Source organism: Piliocolobus tephrosceles, chromosome 14 (assembly GCF_002776525.5).
Source record: "Piliocolobus tephrosceles isolate RC106 chromosome 14, ASM277652v3, whole genome shotgun sequence".
Taxonomy (NCBI): Eukaryota; Metazoa; Chordata; class Mammalia; order Primates; family Cercopithecidae; genus Piliocolobus; species Piliocolobus tephrosceles.
Window position 1 is genome coordinate 60,222,365 of NC_045447.1, and position 21,737 is coordinate 60,244,101.

The 21,737-nt window shown below is 37.5% G+C and overlaps 1 protein-coding gene and 1 pseudogene across 5 annotated transcripts in view; one reads left to right on the forward strand and one right to left on the reverse strand.

The window, feature by feature from the left end:
- The window catches only part of SLC24A2 (solute carrier family 24 member 2), a 276,630-nt gene that overhangs the window by 37,967 nt on the left and 216,926 nt on the right, over positions 1 to 21,737 (forward strand). The gene's annotated exons all lie outside the window — the stretch shown is intronic.
- LOC111524740 lies at positions 20,198 to 21,038 on the reverse strand (annotated as a pseudogene). The gene has a single exon (XR_002725861.2). The product of XR_002725861.2 is annotated as a transcription factor BTF3 pseudogene (transcript).

Below are 21,737 nucleotides of genomic sequence, written 5' to 3' on the forward strand. Positions count from 1 at the left end.
CTTTTGCTGTTGTTGAGATCAGAGATGATGACTTGAACTGAAGGAGACATAGTCTCAAAAGGAATTGGCATTTGATTAGCTGCAGTATGAGGGGGCAGTGGCATCTGGAGATGACTTGGAGACTTCTAGCCTGGGGCTGTTAGAGTCTTCACATGCTGTCTGTAGTTGAGTCGGGAATTACAGTAGGACAAATGGGTTTGGAGAGGAAGAGGATGAATTGAGTGTTGAGCATGTTGAGTTTGAGAACTGAGGGATACCCAAGCAGAGGATGCTTAAATAGAAGTGTTCGTTAGGCAACTGGGGAGGTCAGAGAGAGATTGCAGTGGCCCCTGGGCCTTTCTGGTATTCCCAGTGAATCTTCCTGTATTCTGGACCTCAGTTAAAACATTATCCTGCAGCCAGCTTTACAAGCTAAAAACTGGAGTTGTCTTCAAAGGCTTCTTGAACCACCTTCTGACACCAGTGTACCCGGACAGTGTCCAACAACTGATTCTCTTGGTCTGGGAAGCATGGATAACTGCAGTTCCTCTGACCTTGGCTTGAGTTCCTGGAGAGTCTAGCAGGCATGTGCTTTGCTCTCCAACTTGGTGTATTCCACTGGACTTGATCACAACAGGTGATCCCAGGTGGGAGAATTTGGTTTATGGTCCCTTTAGCAGAATGCACTGCAGTGCGACATTTACTTTACACTGTTAAAGAAAAATGTTAGCAAGTCCCAACTGTTAGCATATGGACTAGCTGCTGCTGCGTGACCCAAACCCCACTGAGTCCCACCTAATTCAAGTTGCCAGATAAAATATAAGATGCTAGGTAAGTTTTGTTTTTTCAGTATACAAGGAGTCATTTTTTAGCGTAAGTTTATCCCATGCAATATTTGGGACATACTAAAAATGATTCATTGTTTATCTGCAATGCAAATTTAGCTGAGCATCTTGAATTTTTATTTGCTAAATATGGCTACCCCTAAATTTAATCTACGTTGGACATTTCTTATAATGTGTAGAATCTCTTCTAACAAGAAATAAACAGTCCTTTTTGCTTTTAGACAGGAAGAGACCAGCTAAACTCATTTCTTGGATGATGTGGCTGAGCTCTAGTTCTCCCTTGTCCCACAAGCAATAAACTTAGTTTTGTTTTGTTTTGTTTTTAATCTCTGGTGGTCTTTGTTTTATCCTTTGAACATACACACAAATACTTTTTTAAAAGTGGACATCCAACCAAATATAAAAATATGGTCAAAAAAAAGATTCTGGTTAGTTTAATAGTATTCAGATAGGAAGACAAGCCAAAATAAATGAAACATATGCTGTTCTTTTATCTCATTTAAAAATAATTGAATACCGTGTTTTGCTGAGGATTCAGGAGATCTGGCTTTTGTATCTTTTTGTTGTCTATTTTAACCTTTCTCACCTAAGCAACCTGAGCTGAGAGCAGAAAAGAGAGGTGACTTGGGTCAGTATCTGGAATGCCCAAAGCAATTTTGCTGATTCATGAGAACTTCAGGGGCTTATTAATGGCATCTGGAAATAACTCTGGAAGCCGGTTGTGCTGATCAAATGTGTCTTATCCTGTACTTCAAGGTCTCTAGAGAGAAGGCGCTTACACAATCTGCTACAGCAACCTGTTCCAGATAGGAGGAGGTTCTTGTTGTTTCTAATTTAACACAAACCAACTTCCTCCTGAGCTGTCTGCATTTGAAATGGAGGAGGGTTGCTTATCACCCTCCTCTGTGGCTGAACTGTACTTTGTGATTCACCCTTCCTTCCGTTTCTAGGAATGCTTTATCACTTCTGGTCAGGTCAGTGCTATCAGGAAGCTGGGAGGATGTCTTTAGCTGTGTTGTTAAAACCAACCAACCAACCAACCAACAAAAAATCAAAAAAGAGACAATAAAAACATCTGGGCCTAGTCTGCCTAGATGAAGGGACTGACCAATATTGCTGAAAATTTATTATCAGGTTAAACCACAAAGATCATAATTTTAACATTAACCCACCACATCTGACATTCATTCTGCACAATCTTACTGCTGAGCTGTGACTCACAGAACTTTAATTAAACGTGCTCACAACGGTGACTCAACAATTTCTTCCACCACTTACCCCACAGCATCAGTGGAGGCCAGTCTAAAAATTCTTATGTTATTCTTTTCAGAGGGAAGGGATTAATATTTTGTCATTTTGTTGAGTATAAAGAAACAAGTTTCATGGTAAAGAGGAAAATGTGCCTGCTGGCTTGCATGAGTGGAATGCGAATTTTTTCTTGTATTAATAGAAATACTCAGGCAACTGAAATCACAGACCTCCTCTCCTGCATAGTATCTTTATATCTGCTTCAGCTGAGCTGAGTGTGAGCCCCTGTCCAGAACAAATGGCTTTGGGTATTTGCTTTTGGTAAATAGTTCAATAAATAACCTGGGAACACATATAATATTTACTATTACATAACTCTTTAGTGAACTTACGAATTTTGCAGAACCAGCAAATAGGAAAATCTGTATAGGCTAAGAGTAAAGAGGCAACTGCGTGTCAGCCCTTAGCACACACTCAGGAGCAGGACTGCTTTCATGGAACATCTTGCTGTGATAGTACTTGCTAACTTTGTGATCTCTGTCAATTTATTAACCTCTTTGCACTTCAGTTTCCTCATATGTAAAATGAAAATAATCAAAACACCTCGCTGATTTGTGTGGATGAAATAGATTGACCCAGAGCAGCTCCAGTCAGTTCCTGTCACATCATTAGCCTTCATGTGTGTGGTGTGTGTATGTACATGTCTGTGCCATCACAAGTGTGTTCAAGCAGTCTATGGTGATACATTTGCATTTGATATGTCCTGTGTCACATGGAGCAGGTAGAAATATATGAGTTAGAGAAGACACTCATAGTAAAAGTTAATTTCCAGGTAAGACAAGAATTTCCTTTGACTAACCTCTTGAAAGGCAAAGTGGTATGTCAGATAATAACGTATGTATGACTAACTTCTATCAAATGCTGATTACATGCTAGCCACTGTGCTAAGCACTTTATCAGTATTAGTTAGTCCTCTTCTAGGTAGGATTATTATCCCTGTTTTACAGATGAAGAGATTGAGGCATAAAGAGATTAAGTATATATATAAGGACTTGCATAATGTAACGCAGCAAATACAAGCAAAGTTTGTGTGTATATTATGAAACCTTTCATAGAAATGTTTTAAACACATAAACATGCATGTATAGGTATATAATGGGAGAGAAAGAAAGTATAGGCATTAAAAGTACATGGGAATGATAAATATCAAATTCAGGATGGTGAGGGAAGGGAGAGAGAGAAGTGGAATGAAGAGGGAACACAGAGGACTTGAATTTTTTTTTTTTTTTTTTTTTTTTGAGATGGAGTCTCACTCTGTCGCCTAGACTGGAGTGCTGTGGCGCCATCTCTGCTCACTGCAAGCTCCGCCTCCCGGGTTCGCGCCATTCTCCTGCCTCAGCCTCCCAAGTACCTGGGACTACAGGTGCCCGCCACCATGCCCGGCTAATTTTTTGTATTTTTAGTAGAGACGGGGTTTCACCATGTTAGCCAGGATGGTCTCGATCTGCTGACCTCGTGATCCGCCCGCCTGAACCTCTCAAAGTGCTGGAATTAAAGGCGTGAGCCGTCGCGCCTGGCCAAGGGCTTGCAATTTATCTGGATTATTTTACTTCTTTCAAGTAAGTGTGAATATTAAAAATACTAAAATTTGAATAAATCAGGGAGTAGATTCATTGTTGGTTATTATATCATTCTGTATGCCATTTTGAGTGTTTAAAATATTTTGTAAGTTTAAAAAGAGATTATACTCCAGTGATTTGGAGAGCACTAGCATAGTACTGGCCCACTGTAGACACTCAACAACTGGGATTGTTCTTGTTAGTTGGCTTTTTTCTCTTGTATTGCTCTGAAATAAAATTGTTGATTTCATTGTTGGAATTATATTCTGAAATAAAGATCCAGCAGGTTAGGGACTCCTATAAGAACCCCCAAAAGGAACTCAAAACCCTTTTGCAGAAGTTCGTGCTAGCTGTCTCATAAACCAACAAGATAAACAAGTGTAGCTAAAAAAAAGCACCTGCAAGTGCACTAAATAAATGTTATTTGTCAGAAATAGCACTTAGTTTGGCCTTCCCATGAATTTTCTTTAGACTTTTTGACCTTAGCTTTTTAAAGGGAGATAAAGAAGTGAGGACAGAAGCACTGGATTTCAGAATAATGCCGGAATCAGGGAAAAATAATTGTCTGGGTCAATAAATAATAATTAAAAGCTTCCCATTGTATGCCCTTGGGTATATTTTATATTTTTTCCTATTACAGAAGTATCAATTTTATTGACACCCTAGACTATTATGATAATGGAATCTTTTATTGAATTCAATTACAGTTAGTCACCATGAGACTACACATGCTATCTGCACTAGGAGTTGCCTCAGGCACCCCTAAGAGCATAGATATATTGAATATTTTCATAAGGGATTAGCAATTTTTCCAGTATGTCATGGCTATAATAAAAGTCAGCAATGCTGATTTCCTTTCACTTAGATTTTTGCATCTGCTTTTGGAGTTACGTAGAACTTTGATGAACAAAAGATAAATAAAATAATTATTTAAATTTCTTATTTATGGTCCCATGGGGAAGTTATCATAGGCACTGAGAACAAGAGAGCCACTTATCTCCTCACAGTGATGTGTCCTGTAATTGAAAGAGGATTGCATCTGCACTCACATGCACTCATGCATTAAAAAAAAAAAAAATTGGAGGGAAATGCATGGTATCAATGGTAGAATTCTGGATGATTTTTTGCTTTCTTCTGTAGTCTTTTCTGTATTTTCCAGCATTTCTTCGATTAATGTATTAGACTCTTACAAGTAGAAAAAAAAATGCCATTTCTAAAACACAGAAAGAAAGAGCTATGATGTATGTCAGTAAACTAGATTGATATTAACTCTGACACTTTCTTAACTATGATTTTAAGAAAGTCACTTAATCTCTTATTGCTGCTTTCACATTTATATGATAGTTAGATGGGCATAATAAACTTTTTGACTTGCTTTGCCTATTGTGTAACATTCTTATTTGCAGGAGTTAGGTAATAAAATATGAAAAAAACATTTAATAAAAAGTGTATATCAATGCAAAGTCTTTCCCAGCATGTAGAAAAGGGATTGAAGCTGTGGGGCAAAATTCAGAGGGACAGATTAATTCCTCTCTGGCAACGTGTACACTCACAGGTAGCTATATTTTAGGGCAGTGGTTCTGAAACTTGCAGCCATCACAATCGCCTTGAATGCTTATCAACGCATAGATTGCTGAATCCAGGCCCAGATTTTCTGATTTAGTAGGTCTTGGAAGGGGCATGAAATTCTGCAGTTCTAGCAGATCCCCAGACAATGCTGATATTACTTCTCTTGGAATCACTTCTTGAAACTATTGTTTTAAGGATGTATGAAGGTATGTACATACATACAAGTATTTCAGAGTATTCAATGGTGTGTTAGTCTATTTGCATTGCATGAAGGAATACCTGAGGCTGGGTAATTTACAAAGAAAAGAGGTTTAATTGGCTCATGGTTCTGCAAGCTGTACAAGAAGTATGGCACCATCCTCTGCTTCTGGGAAGGGCCTCAGGAATCTTTCAACCATGGCAGAAGACTAAAGGAGCAAGTGCATCAGAGCAAGAGGGATGGGGGAGGTGCCACAATCTTAAACAACCAGATCTCACATGAACTCAGAGCAAGAACTCAGTCAATACCAAAGGGATGACACTAAGTCATTCATAAAGGATCTGTCCCTGTGATCCAGCACAGATCACCCCTCCAACATGCTGGGTCACATTTTCAACAGGAGATTCAGAGGACAGATGTCCACAACATACCAAGTGGTTAGAAACTTCCCAGTGACCTTCAAGAATACACTTTCAAAAGAGTGGGAAACATATTGAAGTTGGATACAGGGAGAACGATGGATGTGGAAAAGAAGCCAATAGTTACAGGCGTAGATGTTTGGGAAGTTTATGAGTGAAGTAACAAGGTATTTGAATGGGAAGCAGAGTAAAATGAATGTTTAGATGGATGGGTGAAAATTATAGTTGGGGCTAATGAAGTATTTGTTTCATCCACAATGAAACAACCCACAGTGTTCAATTTTTAAAATTGTAGTCAACATTTAAAATTTACCAGATTTTGTATGTAAATCCAGATTCCCATCTACTTTTTTGGAAAATCATACAACTTGGGGTCTTCATTTCCATGTGACAGCATCAGTTGGAGCCAGGTTGTGGCTGTCCTCTTTCCCTGGGGCATATGCTTTGGGTTAAACAGCCCCTGTCTGGTCCTTCCCTTCTTTGGATGACTCACCAGTCCTCTACGAGCATAGGAGTCTGCAACCACAAAATCTAACAAGGTAAACATACAAACTCCCAGTGTGAGGATAGAGAAGAATTGAAGATGCTGGAGTGTTGTGATCATAACATGAGCAAGGACTAGAAAGAGGAAGGAGGAGTTGGGATCAAGGGCACAGTACGAGAAGTGGCTTGGAGAAGAAATGGGAACATCCATCCCTCAATATGGTAAGGGAGAAAATAGAAAACATAGAAGTCAAGGAAGCAGTATTTTGAATTAAAGATGATGATCTTTATCCTCTCAGTAACATGGACAAGACCCTCTTCTGGGGGTCCTGTAAGAGAGGAGGGCATGGGTCTTAGGGAAAAGAAGAGAGTCTGATGTTATTGATGTATTGTAACATCACAGAGCAGCTCTGCCAGCCCATTTGAGATGAGGTATACTGTGGGGGTCCCCTCTAGCAATGTTGTGCAGCATGAGCAGTGGGGGCGATGATCAGGACTGGGGATTGGTCTCTTAAGGGCACAAAACTATTTTTCATTTTAAGCCAGTAAGCAATCAAATAAACATAACCCCACAGTTTATACATGGGCTAATAAAGTGAGGAAGTATCCTCCTTACCTGTACCCCCCACCAAAACCGGGTATCAGTTCATTTATGCTGTTGGTTCATCCTTCTGTAGAGTGTCTATAGTGCCAAGAACTGTGTCTAAATGTCCATGCTTTTTGAATTGGGAGAGGCAGTAATGTGCCTCAGGATAAACAGAACCCTAGGACCTGAGCTTAATTTTATTGGTCGATATTTTAAAGGATGGCAGCAGTTAAATAATTTACTTAGAAAGCAATTCAGAATATTTTATATTATGTGAACAAGAACATATTATAGAATGCAAAATCCTTCTCTCTTTTTGAATATAACACCAGCTTCAAATAAACTGTACTTCACAGTAACTGCTCTGGGCTACACTCCTCTGCCCAGCCCCCATAGCACACCCATTCTGTCCCCTAACCTAGGTCAATAGCAAAGTTTCAGAAATGCCAATGAAAGAGAACATTCATTCTTCAAATTTAAACGTATAGTACAGTAAATGATCATTGCTTTAAGAAATGCAGAAAATTGGTGCTAGCTGTATTTCAAATACCATTTCCTTAAAAAAGCAGCTAATTAAAATTCTCTGTAATGTATAAGGTGGATTACACATCAGTGTATGATCAAGTTCACTATAAACAGAAGTGATGAACTGACTAACCCTATGACGTAACCTCAGCAGTAATTGTTCAACTCAGCCGTAACTACTTTCTTAGCTCAGTCTTTTAATGCTGATGCAGACAGTGGAACCAGTTTTTGCTTTTTGATTTTTACATGCTGTTGTTTTGTAAGATAGTTGTTAAGCACACAATTCCTCTATTTTTCAAAATAAATTTTTTTGGATTTAGGGAAATATCAGAGACATTTAAATTTTCTTAAGTCTATCACTGAAACAGTAACATAAGGATCTTCTACCTTTAATTGGAAATTCTCATTTCCCTTTGGTATCTCTATCTGATGGTAAATAGTCTCTGTTGTTTCCTTCCAAACATAACAAGATGGTCCCATGAAGCATTCATCCATTCCAAAGGTAGTGACACTTTCTCAGCATTAGAGGTATATTCATGGCCCATTAGAGGCCAGTTGATCCAGAGGTCCTGTGAGAGACATTCCTGAGGACAGGTGTATATATGTGGAGGCAGGGGACAGTTAATTGATTTCTTTCACAGGTCGTTTTTTAGTTGTCCTTGTTCCTGAAGAAGGCATGTTCTAATGCCTTCATGAAAGGAGGGCCAGGCCCTGAATCAGAAGACCAGGGTCTAATCCCTCTTTTGCCACTTATTATACACTTAAACTAAGGAAAGGTTCCAATCTTCCTGTACTTAAAAAAAAATTTAAGAACAGGTATGGGGAATTCATTGAATGTGAACCTCATGATCTAAGGAAAATTTTAAAATAGGCTTTTCTTCCCTGAAGTTCCTAACTTAGGGCATTATCGATCTGTTGGTTTAAGAAGATAATTTCTGTATCTACTATTCAGGGCCTTATTTCTGGTCTTCACACTTCTGAAAGGATGGGCAACTGAGTCTGAAAGGATGGGCAACTGAGAACAGACTGCTAATACGAAATAGTCTAATCCAGGTGAATTCATTATCATGTACTGAATTATTTCCTTAGGATAATACCTGTCCATCTTTCCACAGCACATTTTGACTACATTCTTGACAGGGAGCTCTTTGTTTTTGGCAGTATTTATTCATGTAAAATGCAACTTTCCTCTCATCTGCTTTTCAATTAAGCAGCTACCTTATGGCTTTCATATGCTTATGACATCAACACTTTGATGGCAGCTGCTTCTGAGATAGAATTTGGCTTTTTGGCCTCTGAATTTCAAATATTGCTGTATCAATTTCGTTCACAATGGAGATCTTTAAGAGAAATAGTGTGAACCTGTGAGAGATGTGTGGCTTATGCTCAGATATACTTTGTCAAAAATTGTCCCATTGCATACTATACTAACTACAGTATTATTAAAGCAAAACTCAATTAATTTTCAATAGTCATGTTTTAAAATATAAATTGAGATAGCTGAATTTTCAAATAGTTGAAATTGTTGTTCTGCTTACCTGGGGTGGGGATAAGAAGCAAAAGGTGTTGATTTTTTATACAAATGTATGCTCAATAAGAGAAAATAATCAACAATTTTATGTCATCACACAGGCATCAAGGACAGAGTATATAACTCTTGGAGGTTGTGTCAGTCAGGACCCAATCTGGAGGCAGAACTCACATCTGTTATTTCAACAGAGCATGCTTAACATTAAGAATTGTTAACTAGGTTGAAAGCTGTTAATTAGCTAAGGTGTAAAAGAACTTTCAGGTCCCAAGGAGGTAGAAGTGCAGGAAGCAGCTGCCACTCCTAGGCCTGGAGGATCAAAGAGAAAAGCCTCGAATTATTAAAACATGGAAACTTGAGAAGGGAGCTACTCAGCTGGTACTTGGAGCAGAGAGTGTTGAGGCTGTTATGTGAGTGTTGGAAAAACTGCGCCACTGAATTCACCTGCTGTGAAGAGAAGGCAATGCAACCTCTGGGATGAATCCCAAAAGATCAGGAAATGGGAAGTGCACAGAAAGTAAAAAGGAAGAAGCAAGCCTCTTCCTTCTTTTTCCTACAGGCTTCCCACTTCCCTCTAGCTCCCCTTTTTGGCAGAACTGGAAAGCCAACTGGCAAATCAGGAGCGTGGTTTGCAAAATATCCTCTCAAGTGTCGCAAAGCCTGAAAATAGAAGAGTGGGTTTGGAGTTAAGAGGCAAGAGCTTAATCAATAGCACACAATTTTTCAGGCAAGATTAGCTGATGGCAGCAGCAGAAACCAAATCTCTAAGTGCCCAGGAAGGGTGAGACAGCATTCTAGGTGCCAGGAAGGACATACAGAGGATAGCAACATCTTAATGCTTGCCCTCAAATGACATTCCATTTCCACAGTGTGTGTTTACCTTCAAATAAAGCCAATAAAACTGTGATTCAGTGGTTCAGTGAGAGAGGGCAGTAAAAACCATGATGAAGCTGTTGTGGGTCTCTGTGAATAGTTTTCTCTCTCTCTCTCTCTCTCTCTCTATTTTTTTTTTTTTTTTGGTCCTTTTTATAATGGAAAATTTCAAACATACACAAAGTGGAAAGAATAGTGAAATAAACCCCCAGGTATCTGTAACCCAACAATAACAGTTGTAAGCATTTGGCCACTCATGTTTTCTTTAGCCCCCCCATACCTCCTCCTCATCCTCCCAACTTCCCATTGACTTATATATAATTTCATTCATAAATAATTCCAGATGTTTAGTTACAGCTCAATGAATTTTTCACAAAGTAACATGTTCATGTAAATCCCACCTGGCTTGGGAAGTAGAAATTACAAACACCCAGAGCCCCCTCTGTAGTACTCCCTTAGTTCTTTCCTCACTGCTTCCCAAAGCAGTAGCCACTATCACCTACTGAGAACTTTGCATATATGGATTCATAGAATATGTGCATTTTGGAGTTTGGCTTCATTTATCTAACATTGTTGGTAAGATTTATTCATGTTTTTGCATATAGCCATAGTTTATTTTTATTGCTCTATAGTATTTCATTGTAAGAATACATTACAATTTATTCATCCATTCTACCATTGATGTACAATTGACTTGTTTCCAGCTCTTAACTATTACAAATAATGCTGCTATGAACATTGTTATACATGTCTTTTGGTACACACTTGTATGCATTTCTGTTGGGTACATACCATGAATGGAATTGCTGGGTCTTAGGATACATATATATATATTCAACTTTATTAAATACTTCCTAAGAATTTTTCAAAGTGGTTGTACTATTTTACCTTCACCAGTTCTACTTGCTCCATATGCTTGCCATCACTTGGCATTGTCTGTATTTTTCATTTTGACCAGTCTGGTCAGCGTGTCATGGTATCCCATTGTCACTTTGAGTTGCCTGCCCTTGGTGAGCACATTTTCTGATGCTTAGTTGGCTCTTTGAATATATTCTGTAATTGATTTGTAGGAGTTTTTAATCTATTCTGGATATAGGTATTTTATTGGACATAAACATTGCAGATATCTTCTCCCAGTCTAACTTGCCTTTTCTTTCTCTTAATGGTGACTTTGTTAATACAAAGTTCTTAATTTTAATGTACTCCAATTAATCAGACTTTTTCTGTATAGTTAATGCTTATTTAGTCTTGTTTAAGAAATTTTTGTCTACCCCAATGTCATAAAGATATTTACCTATGTTATAGAGGCTTTTTAAAAATTCTTAACCTTTTACATTTAGCTTTATAATCTACCTACAATTGACCTTTGTTTATGATGTAAGATAGGGGTCAAATTCTTCTATTCCCCCCATCAATATCCAAGTGATCTGCTATTTATTGCAAAGATTATTATTTCCTCACTGCATTGTAGTTTTACCTTTGTCATAAATCAGATGATGGTATGAGTTTGTTTCTGGTTTCTCTATTTGTATGTCCTGCTAATACCATCTTATTTTAATTGTAATAAAGATTGAGACATCTGATGATATAAATTCTTGAGTTCTGTTCTTCTTCAGAACTTTCTTGATTCTTTTTGGCCTCGTAAATTTTCAAATAAATTTTAAATTAGCTTGTCAACTTTCAAGTTACCTGGTAGAATTTTGAGTAGATTTGCATTCAACTATAATTTAATGAGTAGAAATGACTTATTTACAATATAGAATCTCTGTTCATAAGCATTTTGTATCTTTCCATTGATTTAGAATTCTTTGTTTTCTATAAATAATATAGTTTTTTGTAGCAGTCATGCACATCTTTTATTAGATTTATTCCTAGATATATGATTATTTTTCTTTTTTGGGGGGGGGACAGAGTCTCACTCTGTCACCCCGGATGGAGTGCAGTGGCACGATCTCAGCTCACTGCAACTTCCACCTTCTGAGTTCAAGTGATTCTTCTGCCTCAGCCTCCTGAGTAGCTGGGACTACAGGGGCGCACCACCATGCCTGGCTAATTTTTGTATTATTAGTAGAGATGGGATTTCACCATATTGGCCAGGCTGGTCCCAAACTCCTTACCTCTTGATCTGCCCGCCTCAGCCTCCCAAAGTGCTGGGATTACAGGCATGAGCCATCATGCCTGGCTAGATATATGATTTTTATGTTATTTTATATAAAATATTGTTTAATTTTTTCATTTTCTGTGTTTGGCTTGTATATGGAAATATAATTGATTTGCTAAAAATTTGCTTGTAATAGCCAAGAGTTGGAAACAACCTAACTGTACATCAATGGTAGAATGAGTAAATAAATTGTGGTGTATTCACATGATGAAATCTATAGAATTTAGTTATTAATTCAAATAGTTAATTTGAAAATAATTTTGATACTTTTCTATATATGCAGCCATATTGTCTGAATATAACAGCTTTATTTCTGCCTTTCTAATCCTTTCTTTTTTTTTGCTTTATTGTTTTGGTTAAAACTGATACCACTTTTAGAAGAGCATATCACAAATCCACCCACTGATCACAATACATTTATTAAAGAATGCATGGGTTCTCTCTCTTTTGGGATCTGTTACCCTAAATGTCCACTTTTATCCTAACATCATCCAGCCCCTACCCCAGAAAAACATTTCTCCATATCTCTTGCCCTACAGTGTTGAAACAAAAGGTAACACTATCCAGATTCCATGAACGTTCATAAGTTGTGCTCGTGTTGATAGTGGGGACAAACACTGCTTTTCCGTTAAAGAAGAGTGTAGTGACAGAAGCACTAAGGTAAAAGACAAATTAACTTGACAAATCTATCCTAGATACCATGAATACATAGATTCCTTGCATAATGAAGTAGAGTATTGCTTCCCAGTAGGTCTGAGCTTTTTTTCCTCACTCATCTTGCATTTTGACTTTTAATTCTGAAGATCAGCAAGTTATTCATAAATTAGCAATATTTTTTGAACAGTTTTGTATGCCATCTGAGCAGTATTTTGCAGTATGATACAACTTATGTTATTCTTAAGTTTTCGTATATTTAGGTCCAAACCTAACATTTGTGAAGCTTAATGGTGATTCTTTTCATTGGCATATAGAAGGACATTCCATGTTAGAACTGAAAAAGTTTCATTTGTATAAAAATATTTAATACAATTTATTAAATTTTTTAAACCACATTTAAAATGTCATGTTTTCTTAATATTGATTTAAAATTTTAAAACTCAGTGTTTTATTTTTAGAGACGAGGGTCTCACTATGTTGTCCGTATGTTGCTAGTCTTGAACTCCTAGCCTCAATGATCTTCCCACTTCGGCCTCCCAAAGTATGGGCATTATAGGCATGATGCATCATGCCTGGCCTGGTCTTGATTTCTAGAAATTCTTATGGCTTTAAAGTCTACTTTGTCTAATTTTAGTATTGCTAAACCAGACTTCTTTTGGTTAATGTTTATCTAGAATTTTCTATCCTTTACTTGCAACATTTTCATGCTCTTATATTCAAAATGTATCTCTTGTAAGCTGCAGGTGATTGGGTATTGTTTGCGCTGTTTTGTTTATAATCATTTAATTAGATTTAATCCATTTATATTTGATGTAATTTTGGGTATATTTGGGGTTTAAATCCATCATCTGTTTTCTCTTACTGAGACTATATTATTTTTCCCTCCTGTTTTTGCTACTCTTTGGATTAATCAAGTATTATTATTATATTTTGTTTCCCATCCCTATTTTATTATTCTTTTATTAAAATTGTAGAGAACATATAATGCATGCTTAACTTACAAAAGCCCAATATAAATGAGTACTTTTACCACTTTCCAGACAACATGTACTAAGAATCTAAGAATATTTTAATTTCACTTAAACCTCTCCCACTTTTTGTGTTACTGTTATCACGTATTTTAATTCTAACTACATCCCTGCATGGCTCAAACTGTTCTATTTAGTCTCTGCTCAAATGTTACTTCCTCAGAGAGCCTTGCCTCTATCATCATAATTAAAGTAACCTTACCCCACCCCTTTCTTTTCCATTCCCCCTTATTCTATTTTGTTTTTCTTCCTGGACTTATTATCCGAAATAAGAGTATTTATTTGTTTTTGCCCATCTCTAGCATTAGAATATAAGCTTCAAAAGTACAGGAGTTTTCTACCTTGTTCACAAAGGTTTGGCCCAGAGAAGGCACTCAATAAATGTGTGTTAAACCACAAACATAGATCAGAGGTGCCCAACAGAGACAACAATTAACTCTTAAGAATGAGAATATCAGGGGCCCATAGGACATTGGAGAACTTCTGCAAACCAGAAGTAAGATGATTTTTATAATAAGAAAACTTGGAAGGGATACTGGGATCACTCCAGAAATAACTAAGTGGGCAGATTTCCTCTATTCATGATTTTTCATTCATTCAACGCTTCCTGAACACCTGTGCAAATCCTGGGTGCTGAGTGAGGTGTGAGTGCTGTGCTAGTCTTCATGCTGTGTGCAACAAGCTGCGTTCTCTGTAGGCTTCCTTCACAGATTGTCACTGGAAATGAGATCTGGTTTCACTTAAAGGTATGAGGGGGCAATGGGCTGGATGACTGAAGGGGATATTGTCAGAGAAAGGAAAGAAGATCATCTTGCTGATGAGGCATTCTGGGCTGAAGAAAATCAAGAGCTTTGATTCTGATAACCTTAGGTCAGTAATGTTAAGACAATATCCAAATGATGTGAAAATGCATTCACAAATAAAAGATATACCAAATTGTTCCAAGAAAATTCTAAACCCAGAGCCTCTGAATTTATAGTGCCCTGTTCTCCCCATCACTGAGATTCAGGCACCAAAGGGCAGTAGTTCTAGAAACTTGGACCAAGATACCATCCAGAGAACAGCTCACATGCCCAGTGTTTGCTTAATTTGCCCAGCATCTTAAGACTTCTTCTTTAGTCACATCTTAAGACTTCTAAAATGTGTCATCCTTATGTGACTTCATAGTCATCATTTTCTTCTCTGTAGCAATTGGGCCTGAAATGGTCTAAGGGATACCTCCCTCTAGCTATTACTCGTTTATGAAACAATAAAACAAAAAGGCCACAGGTTAATTCCTAGGTTCTACTCACAGAATGGCAATTGAAAAATCTGGGTTTTTTTTTTTGTTTGTTTGTTTGTTTTTTTTTTACACTGGGGCTGCATTATTTTCACATTTTCAATTCTCAGCCTTTTCTCCAGCCTGACAGGCAGATGGGAGGGCAGCTGGCCCTGCAATCAAAAGTGACCCTGGCAGCCAGTGTCTCTGTTTCATGGTCTGCCCTGAGACAGGCAGGTCTGGTTTCTGCATTTGAAATGTGATTGGCAAAGTGGCTGCAGAGGGAGAACCAGTACAGACACGGGGGAGAGGTAGCTCTCAGATTGCGACGTTAGGATTATATGCTAATGTATGCCTGACATTGCCAAAGCCTCATTAAGACATTGCATATGTTCCTTAGTTTGATTGAATCTTTCTACAATTTATGCATAGATCGCAACATCACACTGTGCCCCATAAATATACGTAATTATTGGTCAATTAAAAATTAATTAATTAATTTAAAAAAATAAGAGAGACTGCCAGCCCTGATGGAATTGCATGGATGGGGGTGCTCATGCTATTTAATAGCCAGTATTGCTAGTATTTTTTTCAAGACGTGGTCTCAGGCCACTATGACATCCCAAGCTACAAGTCAGAGTTTTCTCTGAAAGCTAATTAGACTGAGGAAATTAATCCCACAACCTCTGCCTCTTCAATGCTAGCCAGTGAGGCTAAACCACTTGGAAAGTTTTGGCAGCAGACATAATGTGCCCACTAGGGGCCAGGCGCTGGGCTGAGCATAGCTGGACAAATATCTGCCCCTGCCCTTTTGCAGACATATCTAAAAGTTCACCAGGAAGAGATTGTTTTTAACAGAACAAGGAGTTCTTTACGGTTTTTTATTGGACATCCATAAAAAACACAGCAATAGGTATCATTTTTGAGCACCTGCCGTGTGCCAACCCAATCTCAGTGCTTCTCCTCCATGTTTTCAAATCCTCACAACCCTGGTAGATACTGTCATACCCATTTCACAGACCAGAGGGATAATATTTGCTCAAGTGGTTGGAGAAACTGACTCACAAGGTATAGGTTACGCTGCCAGGCAAAGTGAGAACACAGTTCCAGTATGTGTGAGGCCCTGCTAACAGTTTGCTGTGCAAAGTGTGGTCAGCCTGCAGTCACCATTTATCCGGTGTCAGCCCTGTACTTGGAATTATATTTGGTGTTTTACCTATGCTACATATATTAGCCAGCTTGGGCTGCTGTAACAAAATACCACAGTCTGCATGGCTTAAATGGCAGAAACCTATTTCTCACAGTACTGGAGGCTGGAAGTCCAACATCAAGGTATCAGCTGACTTGGTTTCTTCTGGCTCATAGATGATCAGGTTCTTGCTGTTTTCTCGTATAGCATGTGTGCACATGCATGCACGCACACACACACACACGGAGAGAGAGAGGGAGAGAGAGAAACAAGTGTTCTTAAGTGTCTCTTTTTATAAGGATGTAAATGTTATTAGATCAAAGCCCCACCCTTATGATTGTATTGAACTTTAATTACTTCTTTATACTATCTTCAAATATAGTCACACTTGGGGTTAGGGCTTCAACATTTGAATGTGGGTGGGGGTTGTACACAGCATTCACTCTATAGCATTATGTATAATCCTCACAAGAAATGTATTTTACAGATGGAGAAACTGAAGCTCAGAGAAGGTAAGTTATGCTAGTAGCTTATGACAGAGACAGGATTCAAACATAAATCATGATTCTAAAATTCATACTTTTTCCACCAGCTAGACCACCTTCTAAAGTTTATTTGGTGGCTTGATATCTAGACAATATATAAATGAGAAGAATTGCTAAACTTGATTTATCAACTGCCTTATGTTCTATGCTAGTTTGTTTTACGCTGGCTTATTTTGAAAGGTGAACTCAAGACAAATCAATTATCACTTAGCATTTGAGCAAATAGACTATAAAGCAAAGTGAACTGAAAAGTGTGACAGTTTTAAGTAGGTAAGGTGCTTGAAAGATGAATATCATTTTTTCCATTGTCAAAAAATTTTATTATCAAGGGTAAAAAAATAACCTAAGAGTTATAGGATTTAAGTATAGAAAGGAGTAGGAGTGATGATTTAAACACTATTAAATGTGACTTTAAATGTAGTCATTTATGCTTAGAAAATATATGCATCAAAAAATATTTTAAGCATGTTTAAACTTTTAATGCAAAAGTAATATATTCATATTTTAGCAATTCAGGCAATAAAGGAATGAAAACCATTAATATACATATGCGTGTATTCTAAACAAAATAATGACTCTTAAACTAGATAAAAAATTATACAACTTGCTTTTTTAATTTAATATATAAGTTAGATATGTTTTCGTGTTGCTATATATAAACTTACCTCATTTTGTGAAATAATGGCCTAGCAGTCTTAAGGTTGTAACGTCATTTGTTTAACTATTTGCCTACTGGTGGGCAATTTAGGGTGTTTTCTACAGTCACAAAAATATGGCATTGAACATCTTTGTACTTCTACCTCTGTATACGTGGACAGATAAATTATATGCATTATATAATTATCATATATTTATATTTTAGGATTATATATCCTAAAAATATAACTATGTAATTTATCCATAGGATAAATGCAATTAGTATATCAAAAACCTGCACATTAGATAGATATTGCCAAGTTAACTTCAAGATAAATTTTCACATTCAAATATTTTCCAAAGACTCATTCTACATTGAAGGCAATGAAACATTGTCATGGTTCTCACTGCATTCTGTACCTTCTCTTTGGTGATGTTGTTCAGAGGCCTGAAGGAAGCGAGGGAGACAACCGTGCTGCTATGGACAGTGCTCACAAAAACAATCGAGTAGTCCATTCGCTTTCCCTGCAGCCTTGGGTAAAGGGACCTGGCATTCATTCATTTAAATGGCAGTGCTTTTCCATTTTTTTGAATTTTATGTTTTCAATTGACAAATGATAATGGTACATATTCATAGGGTACATCATGATGTTTAGATACATATAATGTATAGTAATCAGATCGGGGTAATTAGCACATCCATCATCTCAAACATGTATTATTTCTTTGTGTTGGTAATGCCCAATATCCTTCTTCTAGCTACTTGAAACTAACATTTTTAACTATAGTCATTCTACAGTTGGGATAAAGCACTAGAACTTATTCCAGGTCTCTAGCTTAATTTTGTATCCTTTAATCAATCTCTCCCTAGTCCTCCCTTCCTCCTGCCCTATCCAGCCTCTTGTATCCTCTTTTCTTCTTTTTGCTTCTATGAGATCACCTCCCCTTTTTTTCCTTAACTTCCACATATGCATGAGAACATGTGCTGTTTAACTTTCTGTTCCTGGTTTATTTCACTTATCCTCAAGTTCCATCCACATTGCTGCGGATGACAGGATTCCATTCTTTATTTGGCTGAATAGTATTCCATTGTGTATATACAACATTTTCTTTATCCATTCACCTGTTATTGAACACCTAAGTTTAGTCCATATCTTCATTATTGTGAATAGTGCTGCAATAAATATGGAGTACAGATATCTCTTCAATACACTTATTTCCTTTCCTTTGGATAAATGCCCAATAGTGGGATTGCTGTATCATGCGGTGGTCCTATTTGTAGTTTTTGGAGGAACCTCTATACTGTTCTCCATAGTGGCCATACTAATTAACATTCCCACTAACAGTGTATAAGAGTCCTTTTAAATCCATATCCTTACCAGCATTTGTTATTTTTTGTCTTTTTGAAAATAACCATCCTAACTGGGGTGAAATGATACTTCCCTTGTGGTTTTGATCTGCATTTCCCTGATCGGTGATGTTGAGCATTTTTTCATATATTTGCTGGCCATTAGTATATCTTATTTTGAGAAATGTCTGTTCAGTTCTACTTCTTATTGTTATTCATGCACCAGACATTTATTGTTTACTATGTGGAAGGTGAAACAATGGACATTAAAATTGTTCTAAAGATGAGTAAGTCAAAAAGGGCCTACCTAAGGCTCCTGTGCTTCACTTTTCTTTTCATGGCAGGCAATTATTTTAGTTTTTAATTTGCATACAGTACATTTTTTTCCTTTTGGTGTGCTGCTTGACTTTTTATTCTCAGTCTCAATGCAAACAAATAAAAATGACAATTTTTTTATATTGAATATGCCCTCTCTCATCAGTAAATAAAACCTTCTAGCCTAGAGTTCTTTGAGCCTCTGGCTGTACAAAAATTGAGGAGCCTTCCAAAGTCTGGAGCTTTCTAAAACGCCAGTCTGAACAATTAAACTTGTTTTTGGATGTAAAATGTTGGTGATGGCTGTCATTTTTTTTTTTTTTTTGAAGCAGTTATGTGGTCTTTGAAAATTGTACATGCCTGTTCTGAGTCTTTCTCCCTACCAGCGTTGAGAGCCTTCTATAATCACTACAGGTGTGACAGCTTAAGATTTTTTCATTATAACAAAGCAGAAAGAATAAAAGAGTTTTAATGAAAGGTGTAGTCTCCTGAGCTGAAACTACATTACCGACCTGAAGCCCTGGAAAATGCTAATACTCAGTATATTAAAAGAACAGCCAGCTTAGTCCCCTTAATGCCCATTTGCCTGAATTTATGAGATATCATTCTTTTCAGCTTGGCATTTGTGAAGCTATCCAGCTGGGAGTGAGTCAGGTTTTTTTTTTTTTTTTTTTTTCTGTCACTAATTCATTAAAAATGCCAGTCATACAAAGCAACTCAAGTGAGACCATCTGCCTTTCTGAAAACCTTAAATACCCAAGAGAAGGAGGAACTATATGCCTTGGTCCTGGTCTGGAACTGCTGCTCTTAGAAAGGGCACATCCTCGGGTAAAGGCCAGTTGTGCCATGGATGATGTGTCTGACTACGGATCAGAAAGGGCACGGCCTCCATGGCCGACACACCTAATCCCACTCCCAGTCCCCTCTTCCTTACCTGGCAAGCAGTGGAAGCCTGTAAGCCTCACCCATTTCACTTGAGAAGGGCTGATAACACTGACCTCCCAGAGCTGTTTAGGCCCTCAGAGTTAACCTGCTTTCTTTCACTTTTATGAACTTTTAAAGATATACCACAAAGACTGGAAGCAGCCCCTTTCCCCTCTGAGAAAGACATATGAATGATCTCGATTTGTAATTTCTGATTATGTTTTAAAAGTAATCATGTTTTTTGGTTGTTTTTTTTTTTTTAGTAGGCAAAGAACTTTATTAACCTTTGTTTCAAACTTGATTCCCAGGCTTCTTTGGCTTAATTAGCTGCAAAGAATGAATTGTGTATAAACAAAAACTGAAAAGAGCTGCAGTGTCCAAGGGGCTTGGGCTTAAAAATATTAGAGATCTAGATTTTATCAGATCCATAAACAAAAATTTCTTAAAAAGCAGTCATAATATAAAATAGCAGCTCCCAGTAACTTCTTCAAGTTTTATCTTCAGAAGTTGACTCAATTCAGTTTGCCTCATTCTTGGAAGCCTCATCAAAATTCTCCACAAGATCTGGAACTTCATCATCATCATCCTCTCCAGTAGCAAGTGGTGCTTTTCCATCCACAGATTGTTTGGGCAGAGCTTCAGCCAGTCTCCTTAAACTAGTCAGACTATTTGCGCCAAGCTGGTTTAAGATGCTGGGTAGCATTTCTGTCAGCTGCTTCGTCTCAGCATGGCCTGTAATGGTGAAAGTGTTCACTGCCAGAGATGCCTGAACTTTAGGGTTGTTGAAGTGGATCACTGTTCCTTGGTTTGTAAACATATTCACCTCTTCAATACCAGAGATATTGTTTACCCCTAACTTCTTTAAGGAGAACTGAAGTTTTTTATCATCTGCTGTGGCTGTTCTATGAACCACCTTCTTCTTTCTGTGAGCAGTTCCTTTCCCACCAATGCGCACTTGTGCCTGCAGTTTGGCGAGTTTTTCCTGGTTCATGATTGTTTCTTTCATCTTGTCGGAGAGAATAAGGGGCCGCGCAGGGGACTAGGGTTGGTGCTCAGGGGGTCTCGGGTGAACCAGCTGAGATTAGGTGCACACACGCGGGGACGCCAATCATGTTTTTAAATAAATGTAAAACTGATCAGACCTTTGCTGAGAGGGATGTAAGGTAAATTACTATAGGATATTTTTTTCAGAGTCTTCTTTTCCACACTTAGGATAAATTAATTTTAAAAAGTCATTTCTTCTGGAAATGGATTTATAGCAAAATTACTTGAATGCCTAAAAAAATTGGAGAAAGAGTGAAAGATGTCATATTCATTCATCCAACAAACAGGTACAAGTTTCTGCCACATGCTAGTCATTGTTCTAAGTGTCTGAGCTCCTGCAGGGAACAAAACTGGCCAAAATCCCTGCCTGCTTGGAGCTTGCCTTCTTGTAGGGGAGGGGAAGACAGTACAAAATAAATAACTAAATGATGTAGTGTGTGGGAAAATGCAAAATGCTATAGGGAAAAATAAGTTAGGTAAGATAGTGGGGAGAATTAAAAGCCAAACTCTAATGCAAAATGATCACAGGCTTAATGTGATGTAAGTTATTTAAAGTCACTTTTCAAAAATTTGGATTATATCTAAAATATTCTTTGTTTGTTTGTTTAATGGGCGATGACAAAAATATCACTGTATACAGATCCCCCTCTTCTTTGGTTTTATCCACATAAAAATGTCTAATATGTATGTTAACTTAAACTGAGGCCATAGCATTAAATGTCAGCAGATTTGCTTGATAAGAAGAACCTAGGAATGCTA